We start from the raw sequence: 27,675 nt of genomic DNA on the forward strand, positions 1-27,675 counted from the left end.
TGACTGGAAACATGTTGCCTGGTCGGACGAGTCTCGTTTCAGATTGTATCGAGCGGATGAACGTGTGCGGGTATAAGGACAACCTCATTAATCCATGGATACTGCATGTCAGCAGGGGACTGTTCAAACTGATGGAGGCTCTGTGATGATGTGAGGCCTGTGCAGTTGGAGTGATATGGGACCCCCGATACATCTAGATACGACTGTAACAGGTGATACGTACTTAAACATCCTGTCTGATCACCAGCATCCATTCACGTCCACTGTGCAGTCCGACGGACTTGGGCAATTTCAGCAGGACAATGCGACACCCCACACATCCAGAATTGCTACAGAGTGGCTCCAGGAACATTTTTCAGAGTTTAAACACTTCCGCTGGCCACCAAACTCCCCAGACATGAACATTATTGAGCATATCTGGGATGCCTTGCAACGGGCTGTTCAGAAGAGATCTCCAACCCCTCTTACTCTTACAGATTTATGGACGCCCCCCCCTCCCCCCGGAGAATTTATGGTGTCAGTTCCCTCCAGCACTACTTCAGACATTAGTTGATCCATGCCACATCGTGTTGCAGCACTTCTGAGCGCTCGCAAGGGCCCTACACTATATTACGCAGGTGTACCAGTTTCTTTGGCTGTTCAGTGTATTAACCGCCACTTACGCAATTTGTTCAGTATACAAGTAAGCACCAGAGATGTCGACAAAGTGCTGTACTGCTCCAGATTAGCACCTGGTGGCCTATTTTGGAACTGTTTTTTCCTCCTTATATAGGTGAGTAGTTCCACTTTCATTAGAACCACCCATAACCTGTGTACCCAGGAACTAGTCGGAGTCGAGGAGTGGATTCGAAAAAATTTGTGAGGCGTCGTGAATAATGCATAGCCCGTACAGGGCACGGGCGGACACTTCCAGCTTCTGCTTTGACGTAGCCACAGTACATGGTGTGATGCAATAGCACGTAACTTCGTGTGGTTTGTGTTGACGCGGACTTTTTTTTTTTTTTTTTTTTTTGCCTAGAATTTGCCCCCCGGCGACACTTACAGCTGTTTAGAACTGTTGTGGCGCTTACAGTGGATCTTACGTTCTTCTTCTTTTTCCCCGCAGGGTCGCTCGGCATGGCAGGACAGGGAACGAGACCGCGATCGCCGGCAGTCGGTGACGGAGGCCGCCGTCAGCCACCGCAACAAGGCCTCCGAGGCGCACCGCCGCTGGATGAAGCGCAACCGAGTGAGTAGCGGCGCAAGCAGCACGTCTTTCTCTGTGGTGGCTGCACATGCAATATAATTATGGTACTCTGTGGTAGCGGGCACCGCCGCGCCTCACAGCCTGGCAAGGTTAGTCGGCCAACAGCTACGTACCAACAGTTTGACTTTGGCCATCAAGAGCTCCTGTATAAGGCCTCAGCAGACGAGTGTTACGAACTGTTCGCCAAACGCCACGCAGCCACTGTTAGCTTCAGCGAAAACACATTTCCTGTAACTGAAGTGCCATGAGTAGTTGGGGATGATGTTAGGATTAAATGACTTCGTACGGAGCCCATAGGAGCACAATAGGTAGTAATCATTCATTACAGCAGTGGGTGCACGTGTTATGTGAAGGAGTCACTTGTTCGTAACATGGATGAGGCAGAGTAGAAAATCACACATAAATAAGTAGACATCAGTTTTAAGAAGATAAGACTTCCAGGGGGGCTGTTACAAATAATTTAAATAGCTTTACAAGAAAGAAGCCAGCCGCAAAGCTGACACTTGATTACGAACTTTAGCAGTCACTTAAGAAACAACGTACATTAGACATAACTTGCAGCAAAATGGCTTTACATAAAATACACTGAACGCTATAGGTCCACGAGTTATAGTGAAAATGCACTAATTTCCACTCTCTCTCTCTCTCTCTCTCTCTCTCTCTCTCTCTCTATCGCGCGCGCGCTCTCTCTCTCTCTTTCTCTAACAATAGCTCGTGTGGTGAGTCGATCATCAATAAGAAAGGAAATTCCAATAAATGAAGAGAAACACAAAATCATCATGCATGATCGCAAAACCACACTCTTATATAACAAAAGATGAGCTGTACATTGATTAAAGTGTACCATTATTTTAATACATATCAAGTGTAATTCCGAGCTATCATAGAAAGTATGCTACCAGCCAGTCTACACAGGAAGGTAGTAAAGGTAGCCTAGAAAAAAATCAAGCTACAGCATTAAAACTTAGTGGTTGTGCTACTTCTAGTTGATTCATCTTTGGAACGTAATAAAGCAGCGATTCAGCGTGGTATGGGTTCCACAGTCCTTGCTAAAGTTTCAGAAGGTAAGTGGCACCAGCTGTCCACCGCCCCCAGTAGCTGAGTGGTCAGCGTGACAGAATGTCAATCCTAAGGGCCAGGGTTCGATTCCCGGCTGGGTCGGAGATTTCCTACGCTCAGAGACTGGGTTTTGTGTTGTCCTCATCATCATCATCATCATCGTTTCATTCCCAACGACGCACAAGCCGCGGAAGTGGCGTCAAATCGAAAGACTTGCACCCGGCGAACGGTCTACCTGACAGGAGGCTCTGGTCACACGACAACAAGCTATCTAGGCACAGGTCACGCAGTTATAACAAGTGGGCCGATGGTTTCTCGGTGATCAGCGTCCACCCGATAGCGTCCATGATGTGTTCCGTCGAGTTCAGATGAGGTCTGTTTGGTGGCCAAGACATCACGTGAATTCATTGTCACTCTCAAACCATTGTAGCACGACTCCGGCTTTGCGGAATAGAGAGGCATCTTGCTGGAAGATATCATCGCCGTCGGGGAAGATACCGAGCATTAAGAGTTGGAGATACGCCAAAATAATCTTTACCTAGCCCACAACTGAGCCCGTGGGGTAGGGGTTTGGTAACCGGAGGGGCCTGAGTTCGATTACCTGCCGGGTCAGATATTTTCTCCGGTCAGAGACTGGGTGCTATGTTGTCCTTACGTTGGCATCGTTATACTTTACCTTCTCGAGCTGTTACGGAAACATACCTGTTCGTGGTGTAAGTTCCGCCTCGAGCGCCGAGCAGGAAGGCTGATAGTTTATCGACTCACCGCATTGTCGCGCGCGCCTGGACATACACTCTTGGAAATGGAAAAAAGAACACATTGACACCGGTGTTTCAGACCCACCATACTTGCTCCGGACACTGTGAGAGGGCTGTACAAGCAATGATCACACGCACGGCACAGCGGACACACCAGGAACCGCGGTGTTGGCCGTCGAATGGCGCTAGCTGCGCAGCATTTGTGCACCGCCGCCGTCAGTGTCAGCCAGTTTGCCGTGGCATACGGAGCTCCATCGCAGTCTTTAACACTGGTAGCATGCCGCGACAGCGTGGACGTGAACCGTATGTGCAGTTGACGGACTTTGAGCGAGGGCGTATAGTGGGCATGCGGGAGACCGGGTGGACGTACCGCCGAATTGCTCAATACGTGGGGCGTGAGGTCTCCACAGTACATCGATGTTGTCGCCAGTGGTCGGCGGAAGGTGCACGTGCCCGTCGACCTGGGACCGGACCGCAGCGACGCACGGATGCACGCCAAGACCGTAGGATCCTACGCAGTGCCGTAGGGGACCGCACCGCCACTTCCCAGCAAATTAGGGACACTGTTGCTCCTGCGGTATCGGCGAGGACCATTCGCAACCGTCTCCATGAAGCTGGGCTACGGTCCCGCACACCGTTAGGCCGTCTTCCGCTCACGCCCCAACATCGTGCAGCCCGCCTCCAGTGGTGTCGCGACAGGCGTGAATGGAGGGACGAATGGAGACGTGTCGTCTTCAGCGATGAGAGTCGCTTCTGCCTTGGTGCCAATGATGGTCGTATGCGTGTTTGGCGCCGTGCAGGTGAGCGCCACAATCAGGACTGCATACGACCGAGGCACACAGGGCCAACACCCGGCATCATGGTGTGGGGAGCGATCTCCTACACTGACCGTACACCACTGGTGATCGTCGAGGGGACACTGAATAGTGCACGGTACATCCAAACCGTCATCGAACCCATCGTTCTACCATTCCTAGACCGGCAAGGGAACTTGCTGTTCCAACAGGATAATGCACGTCCGCATGTGTCCCGTGCCACCCAACGTGCTCTAGAAGGTGTAAGTCAACTACCCTGGCCAGCAAGATCTCCGGATCTGTCCCCCATTGAGCATGTTTGGGACTGGATGAAGCGTCGTCTCACGCGGTCTGCACGTCCAGCACGAACGCTGGTCCAACTGAGGCGCCAGGTGGAAATGGCATGGCAAGCCGATCCACAGGACTACATCCAGCATCTCTACGATCGTCTCCATGGGAGAATAGCAGCCTGTATTGCTGCGAAAGGTGGATATACACTGTACTAGTGCCGACATTGTGCATGCTCTGTTGCCTGTGTCTATGTGCCTGTGGTTCTGTCAGTGTGATCATGTGATGTATCTGACCCCAGGAATGTGTCAATAAAGTTTCCCCTTCCTGGGACAATGAATTCACGGTGTTCTTATTTCAATTTCCAGGAGTGTATTTCCCCCAGTCTTGTTTGTATTTTCATGTGGGTCTCATCGCTGTTTTGTCCGTAGCGTTAATTGTTGCGTGTGTCCGTTAGAAGCGGCGTAGTCCGCTCATAATATCCGTCATGGGTTTCAAGTGTGTTCCAAGTAAAGATACAGACTGTTTTAGTTTCGATAAGCCCACGTGATCCGTGCAGCCAGGATCTTTGGATATTCATGACTGGATTGTTGTTGTAATTCATGTAACATCTGATCAGGCACATACCACCTATTATGAGTCCAATAAATATATCTTTTTCGTAACGTAGATAGGTTGCATTTACGTCATGGCTCTCAAGTTCCCTTTAAGCATTGTGATGATTCCATAGATGTGTTGCTTCTCGCTAATACGGAACGGAATTATATCAGTGTCAGAGTATTTAGCCTCCCGACGGAATTTGACTGCTGTTTACTAAAGGAGGTGTTGCTCCCTTAACTCGACACCAGTTGGAAAGTTAGAGTGGAGTCCTCTCCATGGAGATGATAAATAACCGTAACATTACTTCCCATCTACAGGTCTGTGGTTACCACACTCATATCACATACAGGGTGGTCCACTGATTGTGACCGGGCCAAATATCTCACGAAATAAGCGTCAAACGGCAAAACTACAAAGAACGAAACTTGTCTAGATTGAAGGGGGAAACCAGATGGCGCAATGGTTGGCACGCTATATAGCGCTGCCATAGGTCAAACGGATATCAACTGCGTTTTTTTTAAAATAGGAACCCCAATTTTTTATCACATATTAGTGTAGAACGTAAAGAAATATGAATGTTTCAGTTGGACCACTTTTTTTGCTTTGTGGTAGATGGCGCTGTAATAGTCATAAACATATGGCTCACAATTTTAGACGAACAGTTGGTAACAGGTAGGTATCTTAAAATACAGAACGTAGGTACGTTTGAACATTTTATTTCGATTGTTCCAACGTGATACATGTACCTTTGTGAGCTTATCATTTCTGAGAACGCATGCTGTTACAGCGTGATTACCTGTAAATACCACATTAATGCAATAAATGCTCAAAATGATGTCCGTTAACCTCAATGCATTTGGCAATACGTGTAACGACATTCCTCTCAACAGCGAGTAGTTCGCCTTCCGTAATGTTCGCACATGCATTGACAATGGGCTGACGCATGTTGTCAGGCGTTGTCGGTGGATCACGATAGCAAATATCCTTCAACTTTCCCCACAGAAAGAAATCCGGGGACGTCAGATCCGGTGAACGTGCGGTCCATGGTATGGTGCTTCGACGACCAATCCACCTGTCCTAAAATATGCTATTCAATACCGCTTCAACCGCACGTGAGCTATATGCCGGACATCCACCATGTTGGAAGTACATCGCCATTCTGTCATGCAGTGAAACATCTTGTAGTAACATCGGTAGAGCATTACGTAGGAAATCAGCATACATTGCACCATTTAGATTGCCATCGATAAACTGGGGGCCAATTAGCCTTCCTCCCATAATGCCGCACCATACGTTAACCGGCCAAGGTCGATGATGTTCCACTTGTCGCAGCCATCGTGGATTTTCCGTTGCTCAATAGTGCATATTATGCCGGTTTACGTTACAGCTGTTGGTGAATGACGCTTCGTTGCTAAGTAGAACGCGTGCAAAAAAATCTGTCATCGTCCCGTAATTTCTCTTGTGCCCAGTGGCAGAACTGTACACGACGTTCAAAGTCGTCGTCATGCAATTCCTGGTGCATAGAAATATGGTACGGGTGCAATCGATGTTGATGTAGCATTCTCAACACCGACGTTTTTGAGATTCCCGATTCTCGCACAATCTGTCTGCTACCAATGTGCGGATTAGCCGCGACAGCAGCTAACACACCTACTTGGGCATCATCATTTGTTGCAGTTCGTGGTTGACGTTTCACATGTGGCTGAACATTTCCTGTTTCCTTAAATAACGTAACTATCCGGCGAACGGTCAGGACACTTGGATGATGTCGTCCAGGATACCGAGCAGCATACATATCACACTCCCGTTGGGCATTTTGATCACAGTAGCCATACATCAACACGATATCGACCATCTCCGAAATTGGTAAACGGTCCATTTTAACACGTGTAATGTATCACGAAGCAAATACCGCCCGCATTGGCGGAATGTTTCGTGATACCACGTGCTTATACGTTTGTGACTGTTACAGCGCCATCTGTCACAAAGAAAAAAAGTGGTCCAACTAAAACATTCATATTTCTTTTCGTACTACACTAATATGTAATAAAAAAATGGGGGTTCCTATTTAAAAAAAGGAGTTGATATCCGTTTGACCTATGGCAGCGCCATCTAGCGGGGCAACCATAGCGCCATCTGGTTTCCCCCTTCAAGCTAGACAAGTTTCGTTCTTTGTAGTTTTTTCGTTTGACGCTTATTTCGTGACATATTTGGCCCGGTCGTTGTCAATAGACCACCCTGTATAGTGGGTAGTGGGGACATGCTTTCTCTGCAATGGCCACCGTAGATATAATTTCTTTCGGTGGGTATTTCTATTGAAATCCTCATTTGAACAGTGTAGAAAATTGACGCTAGCTGATCTCGTTTCCAGTGCTCACAAGGCTGTGCCACATCTTCCCTGGCAGCAATGGATCAACAGACGAAGACGCAGTTTACTGCTCCCGACTCTCCGCCTATACCCACGCAGCACGGTCCTGAAATTGTTGTTGCCAAGCCGGCAGCGTTCGCAGTGCAATATAAGAGACGTTGTATCCATGATGGTGAGGAGTCGGATGCTTCTTCTCTTCAACCACCCCTCACTGAAGTAATTTTGTTAGTTGATGTATCTTACAGAGCTGAATTCTGCATTTCTGATAGGTTCGTTTGTGTGAGAACAGCTGCTGAGGTCTCTAGTGTTTCTCCTAGTATTCCTCCCGCGGTTGAAGTAACTCATCCGGAGCCACCCAAGGATGGAGGAGTTTTTGAGCCTTCTCATGTTTCACTGTTTCAAGAGCAGCATATTGAGGCGTCCCAAAAATAACCTGTTTCGTCCATGTCACCCATACAGGTAATGTCGGAACGATCAATTGTTGTTACTCCAGTGGAGGTGATTGGTGGCCATGAAGTCCTAGCTGTCGACCCAGATGTTGTGGTACCTGATCCCACTCTTGTGTGTCGATCTGAATTGCAAGGGTCCCATCCTACGAAGAGGGCCTTTGCAGCTCCTTGTTTGTCAGCTATTCTGGTTAATGTTCAAAAACCTACTACATCTCCAACTGCCGATGTTGTATTGCCTCGTAGTCATTGTAAACGACGCGTTCAACCTGAGCGGGCAGTGGCTCGTAAGAGAAGAAACATGGAGATTCCAGTGGCAGTGATTGTGCGGTAAGCGTGTTGTTGTTGTGGTCTTCAGTCCTGATACTGGTTTGATGCAGCTCTCCATGCTACTCTATCCTGTGCAAGTTTCTTCATCTCCCAGTACCTACTGCAACCTACATCCTTCTGAATCTGCTTAGTGTATTGATCTCTTGGTCTCCCTCTACGATTTTTACCCTCCACGCTGCCCTCCAATGCTAAATTTGTGATCCCTTGATGCCTCAAAACATGTCCTACCAACCGATCCCTTCTTCTAGTCAAGTTGTGCCACAAACTTCTCTTCTCCCCAATCCTATTCAATACCTTCTCATTAGTTACGTGATCTACCCACCTTATCGTGTAGGACACGAAAATATTTAGCAAAACTAGACAGTCTCTTTATTGATCCATGAGATCATGTAATACAACCAGCACAAGCTAATCAATGAACAAAGAGGGTAACATTTCATTACCCAATGTAGCATTTCATGAGAGGAAGAACACTTCAAAATTAATTTTACATTGATGCAGTTGAGATCCATAAGGAACAGATTCTCATGTTGGTCCCTTGGACAGTTATGGCACAACTAAACCAAAGAGAAGTTACATAGTACAAGACGCAAAACATAAAATCTTAAGGCAAGCCAGAATCAGTCACAAATAACCTAATAGTGAAATGCTAAGGATTCCTTTTAAATACTGAACAACAAGACCTTAAATTTAAAAAGACAAAGTTTAGCTCAAGATAATAAAAAAATTTTAAAACAAGGAATCTTAAAAAAACGAAGCAACAAGTAAAATTTAAGACTTGAGTTCCAGTACAACATCCGTTGCTGCTGTATTGCGGTCGCGAAGTGGGACCGAGGCTGTTTCCCAGATAAGTTATTGCAATATGACGATGTATTACTATACAGGGTGTCCCAGCTATCTTGTCCACCCAAAATATCTCTGGAACAATAACAGCTATTGGAAAACGACTTTCACCAGTATCAATGTAGGGCTGGGGTCCATGAATGTACATATTTGGAAACATTCTAAATCGAAAGCATATGTGTTTTTTAACACAAACTTATGTTTTTTTAAATGGACCTCCTATATTTTTTCTTCAGCAATCCATAGCATGACAAAGCACATACACAATGGCGTTGATTGCATCGCAATATTCCCATTACATCCCGAGATATTAAGACGCGAAGTTGACGCTTGAAACACCCGACATGCGCTACTAGCGCACGTCCTGAGGCTCAGGCGTGAACCCCATGCTGCCCGTAATCGCGATGTGATTGACATGCGTAATCACACTTCCATACTTATCAAGGGGTCCGAAACGAATAATACGGTCTGTTGCCATCCTGCATTAACGTCGTACATTCCAGCAGGTATGTATCCCATAAGCTATGGGTGATGCGGTTCTGTAACATATCTGTGTACCGCAACGTTAGTCACAAAGTTAACTTCGTTTATTGTTAATCCGTTACTAAAAAGGAAATACCGTTCAACGTTAAAACTTTACTTTACTGTAGATCTAGCGCGAGTGACAGTTAATCGTTCACTCGTAATAGTAAAATTCATGTTGATGGTTTTAGTGAAACGAGCAAGTGGACTAAAAGTTTTACCGTTGTTTAGGTAAAAATGTTTTGATTTGGGAAGTTCAGGTAGGACATAGAAGATGAATGTAAACATGTTTAACCAGTTAGTTTTATTATCACATAATTATCAATGTTAGGTTTATCTAATGCGTTAAATGACAAATTGTTGCAAACAAATGTTTCTTAACATCACTGGGTAAAATGGCCCTTTGTAGAAACTTCCACTGTGATACCAGCACTACATACTAAACATAGCGTTCACATCTCATGCTCAAAGTGATGTCCATTGGCTTGCATACATAGGGTCACTCTGCGGATGAAGGATGCCCTACTTCGTGCTACTGTTTCCTCTTTGATGGCTGTACAAGCATCAATAATGCGTTGCTTCATGTGCTCTGGTGTTGTTGGTTCATGTTGGTAAACAGCATCCTTCACTGCTCCCCAAAGAAAATAATCAGCGGTGTAAGGTCCGGAGATCGGGCAGGCTACCTAACTGGGCCACCTCGTCCAATCCACCTACCAGGGAACTTACGGTTCAGAAGACGTCGTGCTCGTAAGGCGTTATGTGCAGGCCATCCGTCATGCTGATACCACATGACCATTCTCCGGTTCAGAGGTACGGTGTCCAAGAGGGTACGGTGTCCAAGAGAACAGGAAGATTGTGTCGTATAAATCTGGAGTATTGTCTGCCATTTTGGATGCCATTTATAAAGAAAGGTCCGATAATGTTATCTCCCCAATCCCACACCAAACATTAACTTTCCACGGACGCTGATGCTCTACCTGACGGAGTCATTTTGGATTGTCTGCGGACCAATAATGCATATTCCTCATATTGACAATTCCTTTGTTGGAGAATGATGCCTCGTCGGTAAAGAAAACATCTGTAAAAAAAATTTTGATTAGTCAGGAGTTTTTGCTGAGCCCACCGACAAAATGTTACCCTATTGCGGAAGTCATTTCCATGAAGATCCCGGTGTAAATGAACATGGTAAGGATGAAATTTATGACGTTTAAGAATACGCTGTGCACTTGATTTCGGCACACCAACTTTACGTTCAATTTGACGTGAGCTGATTTGAGGTTTCACAGCTATGGTAGCGAGCACAGCAACTTCAGAACGTTCATCTGTGCGTGTTCTAGGACGATGTCGAGGTCTTGGATTTAAGCTTCCCGTTTCACGTAGACGAGATGTCAGACGACCAAACATCCGGCGCGAAGGCGATGGCTTGTCAGGGAATCGTCTTCTGTACAGTCGTTCTGCCTGAATAGCATTTCGTCCATCTACAACAGGGTACAGTACAGGTATGTAGAGTAGGGTAGAAAACAGACATATTAACCTAATAATCATAATGTTCGCTAACAGTACTATCAACAAACAAGCAATCTCATAACGTATATCCCGTCAACGCACATTCTTCATAGATCAGCAGCATTTCTACCACATCTTCATGTGTGTGCATTATACTGTACAGTATAAGTTCCACAACACAACGTTTATTCACAATGTGTACTACCTCCGTGCCGTCACTAGATTACTCTGGTGCACGACTACACTGGCAAGCTGTGTACTGCACGCCAAAGCAACAACAAATGGGATGCTCGGAGGGTGGTGGAGTACAGGAGTTTGCATAGGTCGAAAATTATAAACAAGGCGAAGTGGTAACTGTGGCAGTAGTGGGAACTACGTTGGACACTTGACTAGGTAGAGCCAGGCCCTGCGCGACAGGCACAATGGGTCATATAACGCATTAGATAAACCTTATTTTGGGTGTGCAGGATAAATAAGACAACCTGACGGGTGTACACCGATCGGTACTGGTTCATATTGTGTACGTAGATACGTAAAACGGGCAAGAGGGAAACCATTACGTGCTTTTTTTTTTTTTTAAATTCTTTATTCATAACATCACATTACATTATTCATATAACCCACTACCTAACTACATTAGTGGGTCTTACTAACGATACAATTAATGCAGCTTTTTCTACACTACAGGTACTTCTATTAGTTTTACTCTAGTCTAACCGCTATGGGATTCTAAGCTACTTAATCTAAGTCTACATTCTACCTGCAGCGTTACAGGTGTGCCAGTGCTACTATAAACCTACTGGTGTTGGCCACGGCCCACTGAGCTAATCCCAGTGGGCGTGCCCCTGGCACTGGGCTGGCCTTTAAGTTGGTGTCGCTGCAGTCTACTCTAGGTATTATTCTATCTTCTACATCTAATCTAATCTAACTACATGTCACAATTGGTGTGCGGTCAAATCCGGTGTTTTGTACCCCCCTCCCTCCTAGTCCAAGGTAAGGCGGATTCCAGCCGTATGACGGCTGGCCAGGTCCCCACTTGGCGGTACGGCAAGGGTGTACGAGTCTAATTCGGTGAAAAGTGTTGGTCCTTCACTGACGGTTGTCCCTAAGAAAGTTCTTAATTACTTTCTTTGATATCACATCAGTGAGATTATTTAAGATGTTGAAAATGTTTTCACTTCTTAATATGTGGTACGTGTCCCTGTTTGGTAGCTGTTGTCGTAGATCATGGGCCACATCATCGAAGAGGTGGCACTCATACACCACATGTTCTGGGGTACCTTGCACAGCACCACAGTCGCACGCTGGTGTAGCCTGTTTCCCAAACCGACATAGATATGTCGGGTATGGTCCATGTCCAGTAAGAAAGTGCAGCATTCCTCTTGTGGGTGTGAAAAATGTAAATTTTAACCTTTCCTCGATATCTGGTAGCAGTTCATAAGTTCTGCGTCCCGTATCCTCACTACTCCATTGATTCTGCCAAAGTTCAATTCCCCTCTTTTTGATAGCATACCTGTCCCCCGCGTAGACCCCAAGTATTTCCCTGATTTTATCCCTGTTTTCCTTCTTCACCCAGTACCAGGCGGCTTGCTCCCTGATTTTTATGTCTAATGGACAAATTCCCATTAGTACTAATAGCGCTCCTCCTGGTGTAGTTCTGTAAGCCCCTGCTGAACGTAGAAGCATGTTCCGCTGCACTCTTCTTACGGCCATGGCAGGCATGACCCTCGTGAGTCTGTGTGCCCAGACTCCTGATCCGTATCCTACTATGGAGGTCAGGATACTATTGTGATATAGTTTTATTAAGTTTGGTGGCAGGTGGAATCGCTTGTGACCTATTCCAATGAGGTTATTTAGTAAGACCAGTGACTTTTGGGATACGGTGTCAATATGTGATGCAAAATTCCACCTCTCATCGATGATTACACCCAGGTATCGGGCCTCACGGCGCCGAAGAACTGGCATGCCGTTGATTCTTACTGTGGGATTTCTGACCAATTGGCCTTTGAGAAGCAAATATGTTGACTTGTTGGGCGCAATAGTCATTTTACTTCTTTGGCACCACGATGTAAGTACAGTTACGGCTCTCTCCACTTTCGGTTCTAGATCCTCACGGCTTCGGCCGCCGACCAGCAAGAGGAGGTCGTCAGCGTATGCTATGACCTCTAGCACATCGTCACAGTTCTTTAGATCTTCAAGTAGAGGCTCCATATTTATGTCCCAAAAGAGAGGTCCCAGGACAGAGCCCTGAGGACATCCTTTGGTCACAATTTTCCTGACCGTGCCGCTAGGGGTCGATAGCCAGACCTCCCTGTCTACACAATAGCTCCTCAGACAGCCGTATAGTAGCCCTGGACAGTTCTTTTCCCGCAGGCGAGAAAAGAGTGAGGGCCACCACAGGTTGTCGAAGGCGCCACTGATGTCTACCATGATGCCGACAACATACTTGTGCGGGGCAGAGCCACAGACCTCGGCAGCCAGGGCGATTGCGTCAGACACAGAGCACCCAGACCGAAAACCGAATTGTCTGTCGCTCATCCCGCACAGCATGCGGTGTGCTGTCAGTCTGTGTGCTAGTAGCCTCTCAAAAAGTTTGCCCAGTACATCTAGCAGGCAGATAGGTCTATAGGGCTTGATTTCTGTAGGATCTTTGTCTGGACTCTTTTTGATTATTATTACATTTGCTTTTTTCCAAATTGCTGGGAATTTCCCGAGTTGTAGGCACTCGTTGTACAACTTAGTGAGAGGAGCTACGAGCTGGGGGGCAAGGAATTGCACCACTTCCGCAGTAATGCCGTCCGGGCCAGGAGCTTTGCCCTTTTTAAGGGCCTTTATTTGGGCAGCGACTTCCTCTTCAGAGAAGGGGTAAGTTCTTGTGTTATTGTTGTAGTCCCTTTGGTCTTCTCTTCTTATTCCTTTCTGTTCATCTGTCTCATTTTCTTCCACGTCGTCAGGCAACAGGACCCGGAGGAGGGCCTCGGCAGTTTCCTGCCACGTGCCCGTCATCTGGTCCCCGTCCCTGACTGTGGAAAGCACCATAGGTGATCTTATTTTCTCTCTTACTAACTTGTATGGGACTCCCCAAGGGTCCGTAGCCAATTGGCTTTTCACGTAACTTTCCCAACTTCTGAGTCTGACAGCCCTGAGCTCCTGTTGGAATTGATTCTTACTCTCTCTGTAGATCTGCAACCATCTTTGTTTTTCTCTCCAGACGACACTCCGCTGGTAGTACCTCCTCGCCCTCCTTACAGCCTGGCGCATCTGTTCTAATTCAGCCGACCATGGTGTGGGGGTGGCCGCGACGGCTCTACTCCTGGTTGGTACCGCGGCTCGCACCGCCCTGGTGATAGCCTGTACCATCTCTTCGGCGTATTCGTCTACGTTTTCATCACCCTCCAGCAATGTCGGGATGTTGCACTCCTCCGCGAGACGGTCCCAGTTGGCTTTGTTATAATTGAACTGCAGCTCCCACCCCATGTCCCTGTGGCACTCCCTTTCCCCAATATTGAAAGTAATTAAGTTATGGTCACTGGTGGTTGCTCTGTCCCACACATTCCAGTTGTTGACTTTTGTGATGAGATTTGGTGTTACCAACGTCACATCTATATTTGTGCCATCTCCCCCGCCGCCTGTATGGGTGGGGGGGGTTCCCTTGTTGGTTTGCAACCACCAGTTGTAATGCCATTATCGTCTCTTCGGCCTTTAGCCCTCGATCATCGTGAGTGCCACTGAGCCAAAGGGGGGACTTTGCATTTATGTCTGCCGTCACTATCATCCTGCGTCCCCGCAGTGCTGTGGTAACCTGTGTGAGTATCTCCAAGAACTCATCTATTTCTCGCCCATATTGGAAGTATATGTTTGAGATGTAGATCACTCCTGTCGATGTTAGGAGTTCCACGACATTGCAGTGTTCGCTCGAGAACTGCGCGAGGACCGTGGTTCTGAATGATTTGTTAGTAATTATTATTGTGGCTTTTGGTTCTACTCCGGTGTATATTATTTGCCAATTGGCAGCCATGTATGGGATTCGTCCCGCTTGAGAGTACGGTTCCTGTAGACAGAGTACATCTAGACTCTTCTCTTCCACCACCCTCCGAAGTTCCTGCAAGACTAGTTTACTGTTGTGTGCGTTTATCTGACCCACGTTTATTTGGTTCACGTGGGAAGTAGGTATGAATATGTGATTCTGGCCAGTTTTTGGACCAGTCGTGAGCTACTCTACCATTGATTATTACTGCTTGATAATATAGTTCTTCTATGTTGAAATTCTCGTTACGTCTTTCAAATACCTTTTTAACCAGACCTCGCAGGGCTCCGAAGTCGGTGGGGAGATTCATTGTCTTGAGCTGGATTCTATCCACAGCCTCCATTACTGGGAAGGTGACATCTCTTCCATATTCATGGCCGACACGTACCACATGTCTTAGTGCCGTGGTGAGGATTGCCGGCTCCTCCAATCTGGAGAGTTGCAGTGCATGCTCCAGGTTGGGGTATATTCGTTGGGGGTCTATTCCCATTCCTCTCTGGGTTGGTGAATCAGGGGATGAGTTTGTGCTAGTCACTTCATCAAACTGGACTTGTGCGGTATTTTTTGATTCTTTGCTATGTGGAAGTGAACTCCCAGGTACAGGATGCCTTCGTGGCCGAGAAGGTTCTTGGTTCGACCCAGGTCCCCAGCAGGGAGGAGAGGGAGCTTCTTCTTCGCACGGATCTGTTTGTACACATACATCTTTCATTATTATAACCATAGATCTTGGTTGCATGACTTTTTGTAGAAATTGTTTAAATTTGCTTGCTCTCAGAGCGTCCCTCAACCTCTTGCTTGGGGATTTCCTTTTAGGCTTCCTGAGTTCAGTTGTGGCCTCAGCCATAATCAATTCGCGAAATTAGCCTTTGTTCCAACATCCTGTACGTTGGGCAGTTCCTTCCGGTGGTGTTGCACGGTTTTCTTCCTCTTTTTGTGCATGGGATGCAGGTTACATTTTTGTTGCAATTTTTTCTTGTATGGTCTTCTGCCCCACACCTGGAGCAGGCCGGCTTCCTTTCACAATGCTTATGGACATGGTCCAGATCGCCACAATTGTGGCACCGGGGGACTACTAAGTAGTCTCTGACATTAATTGCGTGAAACCCTATGTATACTTTGCCCATAGCGGTTAGTTTGCGCCACATCTTACCAGAAACCTCGGCAACGTGATGGACGACATCTCGTTCCCGAGGCCCGGTTTTAAAACGCAGCTTGAATTCATTTTTGAACGTTTCCCACTCACAGTCATCAAAATTCTGGTTATAAAGGGTTTCATAAATGTCACTTTCGGTCAAGGCTACAGGTACATCATACAAGATAACTACTGGATTTCTCTTTTTGAGTGGTTCACATTTGACTGCCTTCTTTAGTTTATTATTATTTAGTATCTTGTCTCTATCTTCCTCTGTGGCAAGATCCACGATTACCACATTCTTGGTAGCTTTCACTTTGTTCACTTTAATTTTGTCTCTTGCCGGGTCAATGGTAGTTGTAAAGATTTCTTGTACTTTTTTAATGGTCTGTCCAGGTAGTGGTCTTAGAAAGACTGCCGTGTCTGGTTTCTTCGAAACCTTGGCAATCGTTTCCTTAGTTGTTTGGGCCTTTGTGGCGGTTTGCGCCACCACTCCAGCCCATGTCTTAATCGGTTGTTGTCGAAGTCTGGTATTCTCTTTCTCCAACTCTTCAAGCCGCCCTTCTAGCTTAGCATGTGCTATGGCCCAGGCAGCGAGCTCATTCTTTATTGCCAGGACCGCAGCCTGACTAATCTTTCCGTTTTTGACACTGGAGTCAAGAATTTGACTGATGCGACAGTGTCTTTCATATACGTTTTCATCTTCGTGTCCCACTTCCTCCTGTGAGGTAGGGACAGCGGACATACTCGCCCTCGATAGCGCACTCGAGTCACTCGTCTCTTGATCAGCCATATTATTGACGAGTGAAAGAAGGTTGGGAGCCCGTCTCTTACACCGGACCGGCTCCTCTGGCATGGGGGGGGGGGGGGGACTGTTGCAGCTCGCCCACCGACCTCGCCCCTAGGTCAAGGGCACTCCTGAGCTGCAGGGTTCAGCGCGCCGTTGCCAGCGCACTGGTCCCCGTCGAAGGCCTCGTCGTCGACGATTTCACTCGACGCTCCTCGGCAAGTGCACCCCGCACTCCGGAGAGGCGGATGCACCCCTCGCCCTTCGCCGCCTACTAGCCCGAGTTTCCACCTGAAGGCCAAGGACCCACTCCTACTCAGGTGGTGGGTCGGTCCCCCAGTCGTTCGGCGGTCTGGGCCCATCTAACCTAGCCCAGGCGATGTCACCACCTCCTGGGTTTGGCAGAACACGCCCCGGTTACCCAGGGGCGCGGCGAAGCACCCTTGCCGACTCGCGCCGCGATCCCACGCCGACAAACGAGGTCGCCGGCATGCAGAGCACCTGCTGGTCTGTGCCCTGCGAACAGAAAGGGACTGGTGTTCGGTCCCTTGACACAGCTCCCCCTGTGCCACGCACCCTTCGCTTTCGCATCGGGTTGGGTCGCAGCTCTCCCTTTTGTCGCAAGGCAGAACGCCAAGCTTAACATCTGGCACCACGGGAAGGCGGAAAGAGCCACTTGGGAAGGAGAGGCTATGAGAGACGCTTCACTTCCCCTGTGAGGACGGCCGCGGCACACCCGACTGGAAAGCGATACGCCCCAGTGCGAGCTTTCGTGCCCTACGGCGCGCCGGCAGCGGGCGGGCCCGCCCCGAAACGCGCCGTAAAACGACTGACCTCACGCCAGACCATTACGTGCTTATGAGAGTTGATGGCAGCAGACCGTATTATTCGTTTCGGACCTCTTGATAAGTATGGAGGTGTGATTACACATGTCAATCACATCGCGATTACGGGCAGCATGGGGTTCACGCCTGAGCCTCAGGACGTGCGCTAGCAGCGCATGTCGGGTGTTTCAAGCGTCAACTTCGCGTCTCAATATCTCGGGATGTAATGGGAATATTGCGATGCAATCAACGCCATTGTGTATGTGCTTTGTCATGCTTTGGATTGCTGAAGAAAAAATATGGGAGGTCCATTTAAAAAAACATAAGTTTGTGTTAAAAACACATATGCTTTCGTTTTAGAATGTTTCCAAATATGTACATTCATGGGCCCCAGCCCTGCATTGATACCGGTGAAAGTCGTTTTCCAATAGCTGTTATTGTTCCAGAGATATTTTGGGTGGACAAGATAGCTGGGATACCCTGTGTTATAGTTTTCAGTCTTTGACATTGTTCATTCTGGACAAATCGTAGTTCCTTTTGTTCTGAAGAAAGGTGGATTATCCCAGCTGTTCCGCAGATACTAAAATTGCACACTTTGTAACGTTGCGCTTTATCTTTTCCTACTGATAAATCAGTTTTAAGTAACTGTTGTTGTGCTGTACCTTGTCTTTATTCAGAGTGTATTTTTAGAGCGGTGTAAGTTATCTTAACTGAATAAAAGTGTGATATCTAGTAATTCCTGACATGGACTCCTTTCACAGAGACTGAATGTCCATCCAGACACAGCATACCTACCAGTTTCAATATACGAGGGTAGGAATTTTAATAGTGGCAACTATTTATTTACAGCTCGTACAAAATAGATACGTGTTTCAAAGTTTTACTGACCTTCAAAGTAGTCACCAGCATTGTGTATAACCCGTTTCCAGCGATGTGGAAGTCGTCGGATACTCTTAGCAATGCCAGTTGTGTTGACAGTTCGAGCGGCGCGGTCTATTGCCCGACGAATTTTTAGCAGTTCTGAAGCGAATGCCGTGAAGTGTTTCCTTCAGTTTAGAAATCGAGTTGAACTTACGAGGGCTTAAGTCAGGGGAGTGCCGTAGGTGGTATAGCACTTAGCATTCACATCAGTCAAACAAATCATTAACAGCTTGCACTGTACGTGCTTGAGAATTGTCCTGCAAAATGATGGTCAGATCCTGCATAAAGTTTCATCACTTCTGTCTCTAAGCTGGTCGTAGGTTGTGTTCCAAAAATGAACAGCACAGGGACGGAAGTGATGACACTTTCTGCAGGACCTGACCATCATTTTGCAGGAAAATGCTCAAGCACGTCTTAATTTGAAGAAGAAATTTCTGAGAATGTACATTTGGAGCTCAGCATTGAATGGTAGTGAAACATGGACTGTAGGAAAACCGGAACAGAAGAGAATCGACGCATTTAAGATGTGGTCCTACACAAAAATGTTGAAAATAAATTGGACTGATAAGGTAAGGAACGGGGAGTTTCTCCACAGAATTGGGGATTAAAGGAATATAAGGTAAACGCTGAGAAGAAGAAGGGACGGACTGATAGGACATCTGTTAAGACATCAGGGAATAACTTTCGTGGTACTAGAGGGAGCTGCGGAGTGTGAAAACTGTAGGGGAAGATAGAGATTGGAATAAGTCCAGCTAATAACCGAGGGTGTAGGTTGCAATTCCTACTCTAAGATGAAAAGTTTGGCACATGAGAGGAATTCGTGGCGGGCCACATCAAAGCAGTCAGAACACTGATGACTTAAAAAGAAAAAAAAAATTCGCAGTTGTCATAGTGCCCTCGATGCTTGCGGTAGCGCGCAAGCAGCTGAGCATCTTCGGCAGTCTCGATGATCTCGTACCCACGGCAATCGTAGCTTTCGACGGCCTATCCTGCCAGACAGAGTGGGCGAGCCTCCGAACTCGACATCTCTTCATAGAACGTGGAGTTTGGAGGCCCGACCAACACATTGTCGCCTACTCGACGTAGATGCTCACCGCGCTAGCGCGCAAGCAGCTGAGCATCTTCGGCTAGATGCTCGTTCTCAAACGCGAGGCAGTAAAAATCTGACATTTGTAAAGTTGCTTATGTCTATGGATTTAATATTTTGTGGTTGGCATCGTTGATAGAATGATTCTTTCCGATCCGCTTATATACCTTCCTTTACACGACACGTGTCGTTCAGTCTCGTGGTGGGCACTGGTCATAATGTTTTGGTTCATCGCTCTATTCACCATTCAATACAAGACATTTTTCCCTGTCATTAATGAGTTGGCGAAGCGCTTGGTTGTACAAGTTTGCGTTTTGGCTGTTCAAGAGAGGTTCCATCTCGAAAATCCCCTCGCCGTCAGTCTGGAAACGCCTGGTTTCTTCGTACATGGAAAGAGCAGAAGACGGGGGTGTGAGGCGCAGTTTGGTAGTTATATACGAGGGCATGCTCAAAAGAAGTGCCTCAGCAGTTTTTATCCGAAAACCCTTGAACCTTTTTAAATAAAATAGACGTTGTTAACAATCTACGTCTCTAATCTTCGTGTCTACATATTAGCAGCCCTCTGCCGGTAAGAGGCACCAGCGGTGTGCAAAGTAATTTTCTCGTTGCATGAGACACTGCCGGCCGAAGTGGCCGTGCGGTTAAAGGCGCTGCAGTCTGGAACCGCAAGACCGCTACGGTCGCAGGTTCGAATCCTGCCTCGGGCATGGATGTTTGTGATGTCCTTAGGTTAGTTAGGTTTAACTAGTTCTAAGTTCTAGGGGACTAATGACCTCAGCAGTTGAGTCCCATAGTGCTCAGAGCCATTTGAACCATGAGACACTGCGTACTGTAATCGAGTTTCGAATTCGACAGTTCGGCCACACATAGAGAATCCTCTGCTTCTGCATGACAATATTAAACCACACATGAGAGCTGCGACATCCGCAACAAACCGACAACTTGTGTTCACTGTCAGCGATCATCCCCCGTACAGTCAGTCCCGACTTGGGCCCATCCGATTTTCACTCTGTTTCAAAACTTAGAGAATATCTTGATTTCGCTTTGATAGAGATGAAACGGAGCAAGCAGAGGTGAGGCTGTGATTCCGTCAACAAAGTCAAACATTCTACAGTGACGGTATCAACAAACTGGTCTATCGTTGGGACAAATATGTTCGTCGCTAGGATGACTATGCTGAGAAATAAATATGTAGTCATGAAGAATAAAGATGAAGAATGTTATTTAGGTTTATTTTGTTTAAAAATATTCAAGATTTTCACATTAAAATTGTGAGACGTTACTTTCCAACATGCCATCGACTTTTTTTTTACTGATTACAAACAAAAGTAACTTCATACATCACATACTAAATCCCGGTCCGTAATAACCCTCTTGAGACAGGCGAAACTACAGAGGTAATTTGTCGTACAAAATGCACTAAAATTACATAACAAGGCATCAGAAATCATTTTAAGCGTAACCAAAACATCACATACCTGACCACACACAGTCTGCTAATCATATCTAGTAGGTTTATGTAAAAACGGTACGGTAACGATAATGAGCCAACTAAGTTTGCTCGTTTATATATATCATTTAAGCACTTCATGCACATTTGTAATAGAAACACATTAGACTGTCGTGCAGCCGGCCGTTGTGGCCGAGCGGTTCTAGGCGCTTCAATCTGGAACCGCACGACCGCTACGGTCGCAGGTTCGAATCCTGCATCGGGCGTGGATGTGTGTGATATCCTTAGGTTAGTTAGGATTAAGTAGTTCTAAGTTCTAGGGGACTTATGAACTCAGATTTGAAGTCCCATAGTGCTCAGAGACATTTGAAATGTCGTGCAGTGGCGGCTGACATGCTTGCAGTATGGCACGCTAGGTGCTGCTGCTGCACGGCAGTTCACATGAATTGTACATTAGCTATTTACTTAATATGCGAATGCACAGATAGTCTCATTGGGAGCTAATAAAACTTAATACAAGTTCGTTCATCATATAATAAACATATTTTATTATAATTACAAGAAGAAGGGGTGTTTCTAGTGGCGAAACTAAGGTAAACTACGTCCAGACTTCGTGTGGTTGGATGGTTATATCCTTTCACAAATGTCGGACGTCGTAGACTCGGGAGACTGTCAAAACAGGACAGACGGGGAACTATGGCGGAATTAACATCAGACTTTAATGCTACGCAATGTGCAAGTGTGTCTGAACACACAATGCACTGAACACTCCTAACGATGGGCTTCAGCAGCCGACGAACATGCATGTGTTAATGTTAACTTCACGACATCGGCAACAACGACTGAAAAGGGCACGTGACCATCGACACTGCACATTGGCGCAGTGGCAGAGCACTGCATGGTCTGATGAGTATCGATACCACCTTCATCATGACGATGGGAGGGCACGAATCCGTCGTCTTCTAGGAGAACAGCTCCTTGATACCCGTACTGCGAGACGGAGACGAGCTGGCGGCGGCTCCGTTATGCTCTGGAGGACATTTACGTGGGCATCCAAGAGTCCAGTGGAGCTAGTGCAAAGCACCATGACGGTCAAGGAGCATCGTACGCTGGTTGCACACCACGTACATTCCTTCATGACGATCATGTTTCCCTACGGCAGTGGCATTTTGCAACGTATTGCTCCATCTCACTAGACCAGAAGTGTGATGGAGTGGTTCGAGAAACAGTGGCGAGTTCCAATTGATGTGCTGGCCCCCCAGCTCGCCAGCCCTGAACCCGATGGAACACATCTGGGATATGATTAAACGTGGCGTCAAGAGCTCATCGCAGCCCCCTCCACGGAATTTACGGGAATTATGTGACTTGTGTGTGCAGATGTGGTGCCATCTCCCTCCAACAACTAAGCAAGGCCTCACCGCTTCCATGCCACGACATGTCACCGCTGTTTTACGAGCAAAAGTTACTATATTGTCAAATTAAAAAGCACAGTCATCCAGATGTCAGTTCAATTCTTAAGAACACGAAACTAAAGATAGAACTCCGAAGTAGAATTTAGTTTATTCAGGGAAAATTACTAATATCACACTTTCCACCAGGTACGTCATTTACGAGGATTGGAACTTTAATAGTGGAAACTATTTATTTACAGCTCGTACAAAATAAATACGTGTTTCAAAGTTTTACTGCCCTTCAGAGTAGTCACCAGCATTGTGTATAACCCGTTACCAACGATGTGGATGTTGCAGGATACTCTTAGCAGTGACAGTTGTGTTGACAGTTCGAGCGGCGCGGTCTATTGTATTGCCCGACGAATTTGTAGCAGTTCTGAAGCGAATGCCGTGAAGTCTTTCCTTCGGTTTAGAAATCGAGTTGAACTCACGAGGTCTTAAGTCAGGGGATTGCAATAGATGGTATAGCACTTAGCAGCCACATCAGTCAAACAAATCAGTAACAGCTTGCACTGTATGTGCTTGAGCATTGTCCTGCAAAATTATGGTCAGATCCTGCATGAAGTTTCATCACTTCTGTCTCTAAGCTGGTCGTACGCTGTGTTCCAAAAATGAACAGCACAGAGACGGAAGTGATGACACTTTCTGCAGGACCTGACCATCATTTTGCAGGACAATGCTCAAGCACGTATAGTGCAAGCTGTTACTGATTTGTTTGACTGATGGGGCTGCTAAGTGCTATACCACCTACTGTAATCCCTGACTTAAGCCCTCGTAAGTTCAACTCGATTTCTAAACTGAAGGAAACACTTCACGGCATTCGCTTCAGAACTGCTAAAAATTCGTAGGGCAATAGACCGCGCCGCTCGAACTGTCAACACAACTGGCATTGCTAAGAGTATCCGACGACTTCCACATCGCTGGAAACGGGTTATACACAATGCTGGTGGCTACTTTGAAGGTCAGTAAAACTTTGAAACACTTATCTATTTTGTACGAGCTGTAAATAAATAGTTACCACTATTAAAATTCCAACCCTCGTATATTGAAACTGGTAGGTATGCTGATGTCTGGACGGACATTCAGTCTCTGTGAAAGGAGTCCATGTCAGGAATTACTAGATATCACACTTTTATTCAGTTAAGATAACTTACACCGCTCTAAAAGTACAAGCTGAATAAAGACAAGGTACAGCACAACAACAGTTAGTAAAAACTGATTTATCAGTAGGAAAAGATAAAGCGCAACGTTACAAAGTGTGCAATTTTAGTATCTGCGGAACAGATCAAGACATCGAAACACATTTTTCGCGAATTATCCGTATCCAACGAGAAATAGTAAGTAGCAAGTAATTTCTTATTACGCAAATTGGAGGTGGAGGGGGAAAAAGAAAGGAACTAATGATGTCAGCTGCATCTGACTTTATGCGGAATTGGCGGCTACGGGTGAAAAAAGTGCCGTACCGAAACTCGAACCCTGGATCACCTGCTTCGTAGGCAGCTGCGTTAATCACAGCACCGCCCGGGAACGGTGTTTTCGCAACTGAGCGGAGTATTTCGGGTCGATCCCCGGCCGACTCACATTCCCATATAGCGCCACCTATACGCAGTCCCTGCCCTTGTCCTCTAATTATAGATTCCAACTGGAAGTCGAAAATAAATGGGCATCCATAATGAAGGCTGTGGGTTCACTGCCCATCGAGGTGAATCAGTTATAAGAACTCGTGGTGTCTGTACGGTCGGACATGTTCGAAAGAAGAGACACCTTCCCGATGAAGCTGATATCATTAGTTCCTTCCGTTTCCTTTCCTTTCTTTCCTTTCTCCCCCTCTCCACCTTCAATTTACACAATACGTATCACAGCTGCGGATCCCGCATGGCGTCTGTCATGTCCGACAGGACAGATACCACGCACTCATATAAGAAATTTCTTGTTTACTGAGATTCTAAAACAACTGTTATTCTGGTGCAGTGACTAACTTTGTTAACAATGATCAAGTACCCTTCAATCGAGACGACTGTTAATGTCACCGAACCAAATTTTTCGTTAAAGAGTAATAGTAACGAGCGAGGAAGAGTATTTAACTAACAGGTTTTTGATCTATTGATCTTCTAAAACAAATGTCTTTTCTATTGGACTGCTGTTGATATGACACGGCTGTTAATGTCACAAAAATATGATAAATATGAGACGCAGCGGAATTTCATGTCCACTGACAAGTAAACATCTCAAATTTGACCACATCGGGTGAAAACAACACTATACCTTTACTGTAACTTCGCTTCCTCACCATTCGAATGGCCTCTGGAAGTTGACAACAGCCTGCGAGGTTCCGCCGGTATGCCTGTGCAAACAGGGCCTAATATCAACAAACAGTATCATGCGTGCATACACATCAATACTGTAGTTGCTGAAATAACTACAATGGTCTATGTGACACTGATTTATTCAACAACACTAACCCCAACTTTCATATAGTCTTTGTGTAAATAGTTCCAGCCTGTGACAGTGTCACGTTCAGAGACTAAGTCCAAATCGGGGAATACGACTACCTCCTTCCCAGTGTAGACACCGGCCCATGGTGATATCTTGCGTTGTCGCTGGGCTGCTCACTCATCGGCAGCGAGCGTGACGATTCTTTCGGCGAACAGGCCGATGTTCCTCGACTGGGGAGTGGCAATGGAACTACTGAGCTCAATAGAACTGGGACTCCCGCTGCCTGTCAAGCCGCGTAGCGCCGCATATAACCAGGTTTTTGTAGTGATAGGAAACTGCGGACGCGCAATATAGTTCCTATTATTTATAATGAAACTCTGGTGTTGACCACAATATATTTATTTTATTTCTTCCTTACGCGTTTCGGAATTTCCTCGTTGCCAAAGCAACAGAATAGTATTGATACAAATTGATGGGTCAAACTTACTCTTCAAGAGAGTTTCACTATAAATGCAGACCATGACCGCCACGACTCATAAAGCTTTCATGCACTGTGTAACCAAGTTACTGTTGCGCTAACGACGTCTGTTGTAGGCCGTTCAAATAGCTGCAGGTTTCACTCCGCCTGCCAAGTAGGCGGACCCGTGCAACCTACGTTGCTGTAGAGAAGGCTAGCCAACACGGAGTTGCGCCCACACGACTTCCAGTCGTTCTCTCTATCTTACGTAACACACTTCTTGACTATTCTTGTGAAAATTTTCACTGCAAACATTGACAGCCGTTACATCCCTTACTGTTTACTTTATCATCCTTTACCACTTTCCTGAGATCTCTAATGTCATTCAGAGGATTAAGCCGTCCTAACAAAAAAAAGAAAAAGAAGAAGAAGAAGAAGATATAGCTTCATCAGTATCTTAGTAGATAGAAGTATTGCGAGTAATTCGCTTATCTCGAAGTGCACCCACCCCCTTGTGTATTATTAGGTGTTGTAAAAATTAATTTCTGCACCTTTCATCGTGTTTGAAATAATTTGGATACCTTACTACACACTTGGGGAGTTTGTAGTGGAAACCGAAAAAGTATCATTTTTGTGGTACCTTTAGGACTCGCAACCTCACTTATTATCAGCGCTGTCGTTTTGAATAGGAAATTTTGTGTGTAGACGATACCCATAAGTAAAATAACATATTCCGCTATCTCCGTCTGCTGCGTGAAAAAGCGATAGCAAATTTCTGTGACTACTATACCCGAAATTATGTGACGAATGTAGTGGCAATGACGCAAGAAAAATGCTGTTGTTGTAATGGACCACAGGCGGGATATGATTCGAAGAAGACGCAGCAACTACACTCCTGGAAATTGAAATAAGAACACCGTGAATTCATTGTCCCAGGAAGGGGAAACTTTATTGACACATTCCTGAGGTCAGATACATCACATGATCACACTGACAGAACCACAGGCACATAGACACAGGCAACAAAGCATGCACAATGTCGGCACTAGTACAGTGTATATCCACCTTTCGCAGCAATGCAGGCTGCTATTCTCCCATGGAGACGATCGTAGAGATGCTGGATGTAGTCCTGTGGATCGGCTTGCCATGCCATTTCCACCTGGCGCCTCAGTTGGACCAGCGTTCGTGCTGGACGTGCAGACCGCGTGAGACGACGCTTCATCCAGTCCCAAACATGCTCAATGGGGGACAGATCCGGAGATCTTACTGGCCAGGGTAGTTGACTTACACCTTCTAGAGCACGTTGGGTGGCACGGGATACATGCGGACGTGCATTGTCCTGTTGGAACAGCAAGTTCCCTTGCCGGTCTAGGAATGGTAGAACGATGGGTTCGATGACGGTTTGGATGACCGTGCACTATTCAGTGTCCCCTCGACGATCACCAGTGGTGTACGGCCAGTGTAGGAGATCGCTCCCCACACCATGATGCCGGGTGTTGGCCCTGTGTGCCTCGGTCGTATGCAGTCTTGATTGTGGCGCTCACCTGCACGGCGCCAAACACGCATACGACCATCATTGGCACCAAGGCAGAAGCGACTCTCATCGCTGAAGACGACACGTCTCCATTCGTCCCTCCATTCACGCCTGTCGCGACACCACTGGAGGCGGGCTGCACGATGTTGGGGCGTGAGCGGAAGACGGCCTAACGGTGTGCGGGACCGTAGCCCAGCTTCATGGAGACGGTTGCGAATGGTCCTCGCCGATACCCCAGGAGCAACAGTGTCCCTAATTTGCTGGGAAGTGGCGGTGCGGTCCCCTACGGCACTGCGTAGGATCCTACGGTCTTGGCGTGCATCCGTGCGTCGCTGCGGTCCGGTCCCAGGTCGACGGGCACGTGCACCTTCCGCCGACCACTGGCGACAACATCGATGTACTGTGGAGACCTCACGCCCCACGTGTTGAGCAATTCGGCGGTACGTCCACCCGGTCTACCGCATGCCCACTATACGCCCTCGCTCAAAGTCCGTCAACTGCACATACGGTTCACGTCCACGCTGTCGCGGCATGCTACCAGTGTTAAAGACTGCGATGGAGCTCCGTATGCCACGGCAAACTGGCTGACACTGACGGCGGCGGTGCACAAATGCTGCGCAGCTAGCGCCATTCGACGGCCAACACCGCGGTTCCTGGTGTGTCCGCTGTGCCGTGCGTGTGATCATTGCTTGTACAGCCCTCTCGCAGTGTCCGGAGCAAGTATGGTGGGTCTGACACACCGGTGTCAATGTGTTCTTTTTTCCATTTCCAGGAGTGTATATAGTGCGTCACTTGAATATTGTACACTG

This window comes from Schistocerca serialis, chromosome 2 (assembly GCF_023864345.2).
Source record: "Schistocerca serialis cubense isolate TAMUIC-IGC-003099 chromosome 2, iqSchSeri2.2, whole genome shotgun sequence".
In the NCBI taxonomy this organism is placed as follows: domain Eukaryota; kingdom Metazoa; phylum Arthropoda; class Insecta; order Orthoptera; family Acrididae; genus Schistocerca; species Schistocerca serialis.